Source organism: Staurois parvus, unplaced genomic scaffold, assembly GCF_062004578.1.
Source record: "Staurois parvus isolate SC_StPar_1 unplaced genomic scaffold, SC_StPar_1.0 ptg000311l, whole genome shotgun sequence".
In the NCBI taxonomy this organism is placed as follows: Eukaryota; Metazoa; Chordata; class Amphibia; order Anura; family Ranidae; genus Staurois; species Staurois parvus.
The window spans coordinates 94,917-106,096 of record NW_028318107.1 but is presented as its reverse complement, the minus strand read 5'-3'; positions in this window follow the sequence as shown (position 1 = coordinate 106,096).

Sequence of the window (11,180 nt, the reverse complement as noted above, 5' to 3'; positions counted from 1 at the left end):
GTGCTAAGTGTCAAGTCAATTGATTGAGATTTCGGCACATTATGGTACGTTAAGCTATTTTTACATTAAGCTGTTCACATGAAATGTTTTAGCACTGTAAAATATAGCTTAATGTGATGTCTTTTGGAGTGATTTACCAAATGATCTAAACTTTTTAGAATATGTTGCCATAGATAGAGTCTTTTATTGTATGAAGTTTGGGGGGAGATTGGTAAACATCTAAGCTCTTTTTTGTACGTTAAGCCGCATTAAGATCCCCAAAAAACAAGCTTAATGTCCCCCATTTTCTTTGTGGAAGGCTGACATCTATAAAACTTCTAGGACATGTTTGGAACGCTGAGAACTTGAGCTGTGCAAAGTTTCAAGTCAATTGGTTGAGATTTAGGCAGTTTATTACACATTAAGCTACATTAAGCCATTTTCACATTAAATGTTTTAGTCTGTCCCGTATAAGATGTGCGTTCACCTCCAGATTAGCCTGTAACAGGCTAATAATGCTTTTTGTCCACTCAATGGGACTGATGTTTGTTGCACCATATGAAGAGTGGTGGGTCCCTCTCAGGCTGCTTCCCGTCTCCTATTCCTGCTGGGATCTCCCTCTTATACTGCTTATCTCCTGCAACTGGTACTTTAATAAAGCAATGTTTTTTAAAAAAGATAAAGCACTATTTTTGGCAATTTTCTTTCCACTGAGGGCACTTGCCAAGGAAAGGAAAGCAGGAGATAAGCAGTATAAGAGGGAGATCCCAGCAGGAATAGGAGACGGGAATCAGCCTGAGAAGGACTCACCACTCTTCATACGGTGCAACAAACATCAGTCCCATTGACTGGACAAAAAGCGTTATTAGCCTGTTACAGGCTAATCTGGAGGTGAACGCACATCTTATACTCACTAAGGAAGTCACCTGGAATTATTGATTTGATTTGAATCACTGGGAAAAGTCACATATTTTTTTCATTGAAGACTGATTAATTTTTATATATTTTTTATATTATATATTGTTTTTGTATGATGAGCACGGGATGAAATTTTGATTTCACATGATTTTCTGTTTTTCACAAGTTTATTAATATTGATTTTTTTTAATATATTTCTTGGAAATATGTATTGATTTAATATTCAAAGAAGGAGCGCAACATATTGTTTTTATGTTTTTGAATTATTTGCACATTTAAAGAGGATGTGTTGTATGTTTGCAATCTTGTAATAGCAGTGAGTGGCTCGCAAGTTACATCTTTGTTTTTAGTCGAGAATGGTAACTGTCAGAGGGGCATGTCAGTGGTTCAGCTTTGGGAACCATCGGTAGGAAGAGACCCCCAGAGGTCTGGGAATGGGGAGACTGAGGCAGTTATGGCCTGGCCTACTCCCCAGGCCAAAAAGCAGGTTTTGTCAGTCTTGGATGCAGCTGGCTACGGTAAGACGCCTGGGTGCTACTATCATGGCTCAGCTGGACCCGTGACTGACCTAGCAGACAGGAAACTGACGGAACTGGTGTCCTGGATGCTAACAGGTAAAAAGGACTGTTCATCTCGGATGAAGGTACCTGTGGACCCATCCGGGCAGTGAGCTCCCGAATTCTACTGTCCGGTTTCAGTACCCACAGACGCCACTACCTTTGGGTCAGATGTGGTCCTGGTCCAGAGGAAAGAGATGGGAGAGGGAAATCTCATTATCTACCTCGACAAAAAGCTACATCTCAATATGTTAGCAGATGACACCCCTAGACAGAAGTGTTTTGTGGACAGGTGGGCACCCCGGCAGTTGCCACAATATCCAGATAGTCACAGCCGACTGGGGTTCACCCGTGACAACTCACTTGGTCGGCACAACAGTGTTGCTGGGGAGAACAGCACCCTTCTCAAAAGGAACCTGGTTCTCCCACAGTGCAGTGGTACCAGATCACCCCACGGTGAACCTCTGGGTAGAATGGGTCTATGCACTGGTCAGGCAAACCCATGGCAGACATAGGTTGCATCAGGAGGGAAATTGCAGTTCCCTCCCATGCAACCACCTGAGGATGAGGGTGTAGCAATGATGCACACAGAGATGGACGCGGTCATCCATTTTGCTCCAAACCTCTGCATTTTGGTATCTCTCCAAAACAAATCAGTCTCCCTCCTCCGATTTCCCCCCTCACTCAAGAATGCGATTAGTGCATGTTACTGAGTTCAAGGAGCCTGAGCTCCCTGCCTATACAACCCTCTGCCCAAATAAGGCAATTGACTTTCTGTTGTAAGAAGACACCAGCTGATTTTGGTAGAAAGGCTGTTATGCTTTGTGTGTGTCTGAGAGAATAGAAGATCTTCCTGCGTTTAACATCACTAGCAGAGGGAGATCAAACGCATCCTTGCGCTCATAAGACTGGAAGCTGCTTAAGCCAAGGCATTTTGGCAAGTACTTATATACCTAAACTTCTTTCTGTTATCTGTTTGCTGTGCTGTGGTTCTTTGTGTATATATATATATACAGTTATGTTCAAAATACTAGCATTCAGACGTCACTAACCGGATCAATCACTGTTTTTGGTGGAAATGATATTTCTACATGGCAAATAATTTCCTAGCAGGTGTAGTAGAGTAATAGAAATCCAACAGACCCAACAGTCATGACATGCATGCTGCTGATTCTGTGTCATTGAATCACTCACTGAAAGGGGCGTGTTCAAAATAATAGCAGTGTGGAGTTCTATTAGTGAGGTCATTGATTCTTTGAAAAACAGATGGCAATTATTGCCCTTATTTAAGGAAGGAAGGCAGCAAATGTTGTACATGCTGGTTACAGTGCATTTCTCTCTGAAATTCTGAGGAAAATGGGTCGTTCCAGACATTGTTCAGAAGAACAGCGAACCTTCTTTAAAAAGTTGATTGGAAAGGGGAAAACATATAAAGAAGTGCAGAAAATGATCGGCTGCTCAGCTAAAATGATCGCAAAAAATGGCAACCAAAACCTGAAAGATGTGGAAGAAAGCGAAAAACTACCATTCAAATGGATAGAAGAATAGCCAAAATGGCGCGGACTCAGCCAACAATCAGCTCCAGGAAGATGAAAGAAGGTGTGACGTTCCCTGTGAGGACTGTTACAATTAGAAGACGCCTATGTGAAGCCAAGCTATCTGCAAGAAGTCCCCGCAAAGTCCCACTGTTGAAAAAAAGACGTGCTGAAGAGTTTACAATTTGCCAAAGAGCACATTGACTGGCCTAAAGAGAAATGGCGCAACATTTTGTGGACTGATGAAAGTAAGATTGTTCTTTTTGGGTCTAGTGGCCGGAGACAGTTTGTCAGACGACCCCCAAACACTGAATTCAAGCCACAGTACACTGTGAAGACCGTGAAGCATGGTGGTGCAAGCATCATGATATGGGGATGTTTCTCATACTACGGTGTTGGGCCTATTTATCGCATACCAGGGATCATGGATCAGTTTGAATACATCAGAATACTTGAAGAAGTCATGCTGCCTTATGCTGAAGAGGAAATGCCCTTGAAATGGGGGTTCCAACAAGACAACGACCCCAAACACACCAGTAAACGTGCAACATCTTGGTTCCAGACCAACAAGATTGACGTTATGGAGTGGCCAGCCCAATCCCCGGATCTTCATCCAATAGACAACTTGTGGGGTGACATCAAAAATGCAGTTTCTGAGGCAAAACCAACAAATAGAGAAGAACTGTGGAATGTAGTCCAATCATCCTGGGCTGGATCACAGGGGCCAGAAGTTGGGTGACTCCATGCAACACAGATGTACAGCAGTTCTCAGAAACAGTGGTTATGCAACTAAATATTAATTAAGTGATTCAAAGGAAAGCAAAATCTTCAAATATTTTTCGGTTTATATAGTGAATGTTTGAGTTTGTAAAGAAGAATACAAACACTGCTATTTTTTTGAACAGTCTAATATTCACTTTTCTTCAATTTTTTTAGAGGAACAACACAAATTTGATATATTTTTATTCATGTTTTGATTTGGAATAGACTGTGTCATGTTCCCAATGCATTTGTGTGGATGGAAATAAAAGCTATTAGAAGGATTTTGAGCTTTATATATATTGGTTACATATTTTTCCTGTAAATATTTTTATTGCACCCTTTTGTCCTTTTAGTAATAAATCTTATTTTCTGAAAGTGTTGAACTGTTTCTATAGCTCCTTTATGCAACTTACGAATTCCTGCCACTGAAGAGCGTTACTATGAGTGTTTAACCCTCTGTATAACCTGTCTGCGGTGATAGTGGTATACAGACAATTATCCAATCATCCTAGTGTATTGCTGATATTGGAGAGTTTCCTCTTTCTCTGTACAAAAAGGAGGTGGTGGCAGTGTGAAAGGTTAATTGCATAATTAACCCGGCCCAGTAACAATCGCTCCCAGGCTGTCGGTATATCGATTGTGGTCCCATTAGCTGGAAAATCTGTGTGCAGGGTGCAGCTGGGCGTGGCATTGTTACGCATGTGGCATCGTGGTTTTAGATTGGCTAGTCCTTTGGTCATGAGTTTGGTGAGAAGATCAGGGGTCTGACGCCGTGATCGTCACAACATCTGCTGCAATTATAGATCCTGAGCAGGGGTGGACTGACAACTCATGGGGCCCCCGGGCAATAGGGGATCATGGGGTCCCTTTGTCCTTGCTCAAACTCAAAAAAGCGTATGAAAAAGGTACCAGGGGCATCTCATGGGGCCCCCTACTGATCCCGGGCCCTCGGGCAGTGCCCGAGTTTCCAAATGGTCAGTCCGCCCCTGATCCTGAGTAATACTTTCTCTCCTTACAAAACAACGTCTACTAAACCCACATCTGTACGAGCCCACCATACACTTTCTGTGGCATCTCTTAATCCAAGAGGCCTAAATATACCTGAAAAATGCTCACAACTCCTGACTTACATGAAAAGCTTGCGAGCAGATGTGCTCCTCATCCAAGAAACTCATTTTCGTGCTGATCATATCCCTAAATTTTCCAATGCCAATTACCCGATAGTCTACCATTCAGTTAACAATGCGGCTTTCGACACAGTCGACCACCCCCTCCTCCTCAAAAAACTACACTCCCTTGGCTTCAGAGACTTCGCTCTCTCTCCTGGCTCACGTCCTATCTATCACAATGCTCCTTCAGCGTTACCTATTATGCTACCACCTCCCCCTCACTCCCCCTCTCTGTTGGGGTCCCTCAAGGCTCCGTCCTCGGGCCCCTTCTCTTCTCCATCTCTATGCCGACGACACGCAAATCTATCTCTCTACCCCTCGCCTCACTCCCTCAGTCTCCGCCCAAATCACACACCTACTGAACGACATATCAGACTGGATGTCGCTCCACTTCCTTAAACTGAACCTCTCCAAAACCGAGTTTCTTGTCTTCCCCTCAGCCCGCACACCACCCCCCACTGACTTCTCCATCACGTCCAACAATGCCACCATCAGGCCCGCCCCACAGGCTAGAGTACTTGGTGTCATTCTTGACTCCAATCTATCCTTCCAGCCCCAAGTCCAATCACTTACAAACTCATGCAGACTCCACCTCCGCAACATCGGCAAAATCCGCACGTTCCTAACAACAGAAACTACTAAGCAGCTCATCCACTCCCTCACGATATCACGACTCGACTACTGCAACTCCCTCCTCACTGGCCTGCCTCGCCACAGGCTGTCCCCGCTTCAGTCGATCCTGAATACGGTAGCCAGACTCATCCACCTTACCAACCGCTCCATCTCCGCCACCCCCCTCTGCCAATCCCTCCACTGGCTTTCGATTGCCCAACGGATCAAATTCAAAATCCTAACACTGACGTACAAAGCTGTCCATCATACTGCCCCAAACTACATCACCGACCTAATATCCTCACAAGACCTCCTTCTCTCTAGTTCCCTGGTCTCCTCCTCCCATGCCTGCCTCCAGGACTTCTCCAGGGCATCACCCATCCTCTGGAACTCCCTACCCCAATCCATCAGACTATCACCTACCCTCCTCTCCTTTAGGTGCAACCTGAAAACCAACCTCTTCAGGGAAGCCTACCCCACCCCCTGCTAATTCCCAACCTCCTCCACTCTTCCTACCACTCCATCCCCCACAGCTTTTCCTCCTGTACCACCATCCCCTCCCTCCTAGATTGTAAGCTCCAAGAAGCAGGGCCCTCGAACCCCTTGTGTATCGCATTGTATTGTTATTGTACTGTCGCATGTATTGTCTCCCATTGTAATGTACAGCGCTGAGCGAACTGTTGGCGCTTTAATGCACTGCATTGTGAATGTTTACATGTTATGTGCAATTAAACCATGGCAACATCTAATGTTTGTGTAGTATTATGTTGAGCAGACTGTGTTCTTCTATTGTTGTGACTTAGATGACGTTCAGAGCACTTTTTATGCCCAATTCATGCAAAACTCCACGTAATCCCAAGGGGTTCACATACTTTTACTTGCAACTGTATTGGTTGATCATCAACTTATAGAGATGGTGGTTAAAGTAGAAATAGAGGCAATGTCTCTTTCAGACCATGCCCCTGTTACATTGAAATTAGGGTGGGGGAGGCAGTCGATAGGTGGGATGGGATGGAAGTTGAATGAGGCTCTTCTCCTGGATCAGGAGATTGATCAGAAGATTAGAGAAGAGATTGAAAGATTTTTTCAGGAGAATGAGACAGAGGAAGTGTCAGAGGCTACAGTATGGGAGTCCCATAAGGCCTACATAAAAGGCATATTGATCACGGCAGGGGCAAAAAAGAAAAGGGAAAGAAGAGAGAAATTTAATGGACTGTTAAAAGAAATATTTGAACTGGAGCAGATACATAAAAATAGAATAACAAAAGAGATAAGACAGAAGGTAATAAAAAAGAAAGAAGAACTAGAGATATTGATGGAGGAGGAGAGGAGAAGAGTTTTTAATAGAGTGGCAAGTGAGACGTATAGATGGGGAGATAGACCAGGAAAATATTTAATGAGAGCCTTGAGGAAAAAGAAAAACAGGAATTATATAGAAAAAAATAAGAAACCCCAAGGGAGAAATGGTTTATTCTACTAAAGAGATCGTCAAGGTGTTTAAGGAATATTATAGTAAGCTGTATAATATTACTTCCCAGGATGCAGTAAATAAAAATGGAAATAAGAGTAGAGAAAAAAGAAGGGTATATTTAAAAAAACACAGGACTATCGAAGTTAAGAGAAGATCAATCGCATTCCCTTGATTTAGAAATTACGCAGGAGGAAATAAAAATAGCATTAAAAAGTACCATGATGGGGAACAGCCCAGGTCCAGATGGTTATACTGTGAGGTACTATAAAAAATATAGTGAATTGTTAATACCTAAATTGAAGAAATATATGAACGCCCTGGGTGGGGAGATGGAGATGAGGTGGGAATCCTTACAGGTCCATGTGGTGCTTATTCAAAAGGAATGGAAAGATGCTTCTCAGTGCTCTAGCTATAGACCAATCTCACTTTTGAACACAGACACTAAATTATATGCAAAGGTTTTAGCAAATATGCTGAAAGATTTAATGTCAGAATGGATCCAGGGGGACCAGGTGGGATTTGTACCAGGGAGGGAGGGTAGAGACAATGGGTGGAGAACTTTGTTGCTTATCCAGAAAGCTAGGAAAGGGAGAATTCCAGTGGTGGTGCTTTCGATCGATGCTGAAAAGGCATTCGATAGAGTAGACTGGAACTTTATGATGGACACTCTGGAGACTCTAGGATTGGGAGTTAGAATGAGAGAATTGATAGGAAAATTGTATAGAGAGCCCTCCGCGGTTATTGTGATTAACGGAGAGAGCTCGGAACCTATTGGGATGTCAAACGGAACTAGACAGGGATGCCCACTGTCCCCATTGTTGTATGTATTATCATTGGAACCTTTACTGGCAACAATTAGGAAAAATATGGATATAAAAGGAATACAGATAGGAGGAATTGAACATAAAGTGGCAGCCTTTGCGGATGACCTGTTGTTCTATGTGGGAAATCCCAAATTTAATGAAGAGCTTAAAGGATTATGGGGAGCTATCAAATTTGAAAATCAATCCAACAAAAACTGAGATCTTAAATGTAAATCTTCCAAATAGTGAAAAAGAAAAGATACAAAAAGAATTCCCTTTTATATGGAAAGATAGAGAGATAAAATATCTAGGAGTCAAACTTACTGCTTCATATACGAATTTGTATAAATCAAACTATATCTCACTTGTAAATGAGATTAAGGAGAAATTAAAGAAATTGGGAGGAGGTAACCCGTCTTGGACAGGGCTCATAAATCTGATAAAAATGGTAATTGTACCCAAAATCCTGTATAAATTCCAGATGATCCCAATTAAACTTCTGGACGTTTTTTTCAAGGTAATTAAAAAGATGTTAATGAGATATATGGAAAAATAAAAAACCTAGAATATCTTATGATTTGTTGACTAGAAATAAAGAGAAGGGAGGATTGGGAGTGCCAGATTTCAAGAGGTATTATAGAGCAGTAGTTCTAGCAAGAATTTATGACTGGATACACAATCCAGAGGGGAAAAGGTGGGTCAAGACTGAAAATGAATTAAGCGGAGTTAACTTGAGTAAAAGCATATGGGTACCAGCACAATATAGAGGATTAAAAGATACCACGAGTGTTTATACATTACATGTTTTAAAGGTTTGGGATAAATTGCACAAATTTATGAAATGGGATTTTCATTCACAATTAATGTCACTAAGGAACACAGAGTATTTCCCTCCGGGTAGGGAGAAGAGCACAGGAAAATGGTTTAAAAAGGAAGATATTCAACTGAGGGATATTATGGAAGGGCAGGAATTGAAAACACTAAAGGATTTGAAAAAGGACAAAAGGGAACATTTCATTAAGATAGATGAGTGGAGATATCACCAATTAAAACACTTTGTCGGGAATCTTCCGAACCTTTGAGATTGAGAAAGGATTGGAATCTGTTTGAGAGGTTGTTGGAATCACGTGGAAATGGGAAAAAAGCATGGTAAAAGTTTATAAGATTCTCACTGAGTTAGACACACACACAAAGCCAATGTACATAGTAAAATGGGAAAGGGATTTGGGAATAGAGATAGATGAAAACAAACAAAGGAAAATATATAGATTAACACACAAGAATATAAGTATGAGAGAGGTAGATTATAAGTATTTAACAAGATTGCACATTGCACCGAACATTGAACACAAGATGAATGGGGAGAATACACCAGAGTGTTGGCGGGGGTGTGGACAGATAGGTACGTTATATTACATATGGTGGGAGTGCCCAAAGATTCAAGGTTTTTGGGAGACAATGGTTCATTTAATTGGGACAATCTCTGGGATAAATATAGGATTGGATCCAGAGCTGTGTCTATTACATAGTACAGAGCTATCAGTGAACAAATACAAGAATTCAGGTATATGGTACTTTCTGAATACAGCAAAGGGTCTGATACCGAAGTTTTGGCATAACTCAGAAGTGCCGAGAGAAGAGGACTGGGTAGAAAGAGTGAACCAGATATGTAGGATGGAGAAACTGTATTGTGTGCAGGAAGACAGGATGGGATTATATTATAGGAGGTGGGGAAAATGGGAAGATTTTGTGTCCAAGGTGAAAGATATGAAGAGGTAGAGTGGGATATGTGAAAGTACGCCTTACTTAGGAAAAGATGTAATAGAGAAATGCAGAGTGGGTGGTTTTATTTGTGGCGGGGGGTTGGTTTTTTAGGGTGGGTGGGGGTGTTAGGTTGGGGAGGGGGGGTAATGGGAATAAATATAGAAAGGGATATAAATAATGATTTGGATACAACTGATGGTTATGTATGTTATACGAGAGTAACGAAGAAATATGTATTTTAGATGGAAAATGAATAAATATTTAAATTAAAAAAAAAAAAACATCAAAGGAATTTAAAACAATGGCAAAATTCACAAAATTCACAAAACAATTTAAAATTGTTTTAGTACTTGGTCAATTTAAAAATTAACTTCAGAAAATCCCAAGCCCTCAATGTTTCCTTAACTTAAGACACGGTCAGACAGGCGAAAATTACCTTTCCTTTTGCATGGCAGTCCGAGGCCATCACATACTTAGGAATTCAATTACCGACTAACCTTACAGAACTCTGTGCCAAAAACTTTTCACCCATCTTACGCCCTAGAATCGGTTTTGAACAACTTACCATGCCTAAGACGAGCGGAGGTATTGGACTGCTTGATATCACCTGCTACTATAGAGCCTGTCATATGGCAAGAATAGTAGATTGGTCTACAAACCGCAACCATAAAGCTTGGGTTAATTTGGAAGCTGCATTTTCGGGACCCCGCTCGCCCCCTCCCCTTGGCTGAAAAATTCCCACATTCCGTCTGCATTCAGGGAACACCTTCTTATCGGCCCCACTCTATTGTGTTATCATCAGTTAAGTCAGAAAACAGGTCTCTCTTCAACCCTTGGCCCACTCGCTCCTATTAAAATGAACCCAGACTTTCCCCCTGGTATGTCTTGTGCCTTTCTCACCGTGTCTAACCCCACAGATAATTTGCATTTGCATCAACTTTTCCAAGATGAGACGCTCTTACCAAGAGACTTTCTTCTGAACAAATGGCCATCCCTAACGCTGACGCCGTGGATGTACAGACAATTCTACCACTTTATACATAGCTCCTCCCATCTAAAAGATAATACTAGACTACTCACCCCTTTTAAAAAAATTTGCTCAACAGACTCTCCCCAGAGACATGTTATATCTAAGCTCTACACTTGCCTCGAAAATCCCACCAACCTTCCGTCTAGGAAAGCTTGCAAGGCCTGGAGCTCTGACTTACAACTCCAACTATCGCCAGAAGACTGGGATCACATTTACGAACATATACACAAAGGGTCCATATGTGTCTCTACACAAGAAAACAATTTTAAACTACTGTATATTCTAGATGGTACAGAGTTCCATCCCTGCTTCACAAATTTGACCCTAATATCTCAGATTTGTGTTGGTGATGTCACTAGGCAACGGGTACACTCTTGCATATCTGGTGGGACTGCCCGCTGCTGCAGCCTTTCTGGGAGATAATCCAACCCATAATCACACAAGTAACTACGTATTCCCTAGACCTCTCCCCCGCACAATTCTTGCTCCACCATTCCACATGTCCATTTAGGACGTACCGTAAATCACTCACCATGCACATGGTCAACGCGGCAAAACAATGTATCCCAGTCCCCTGGCG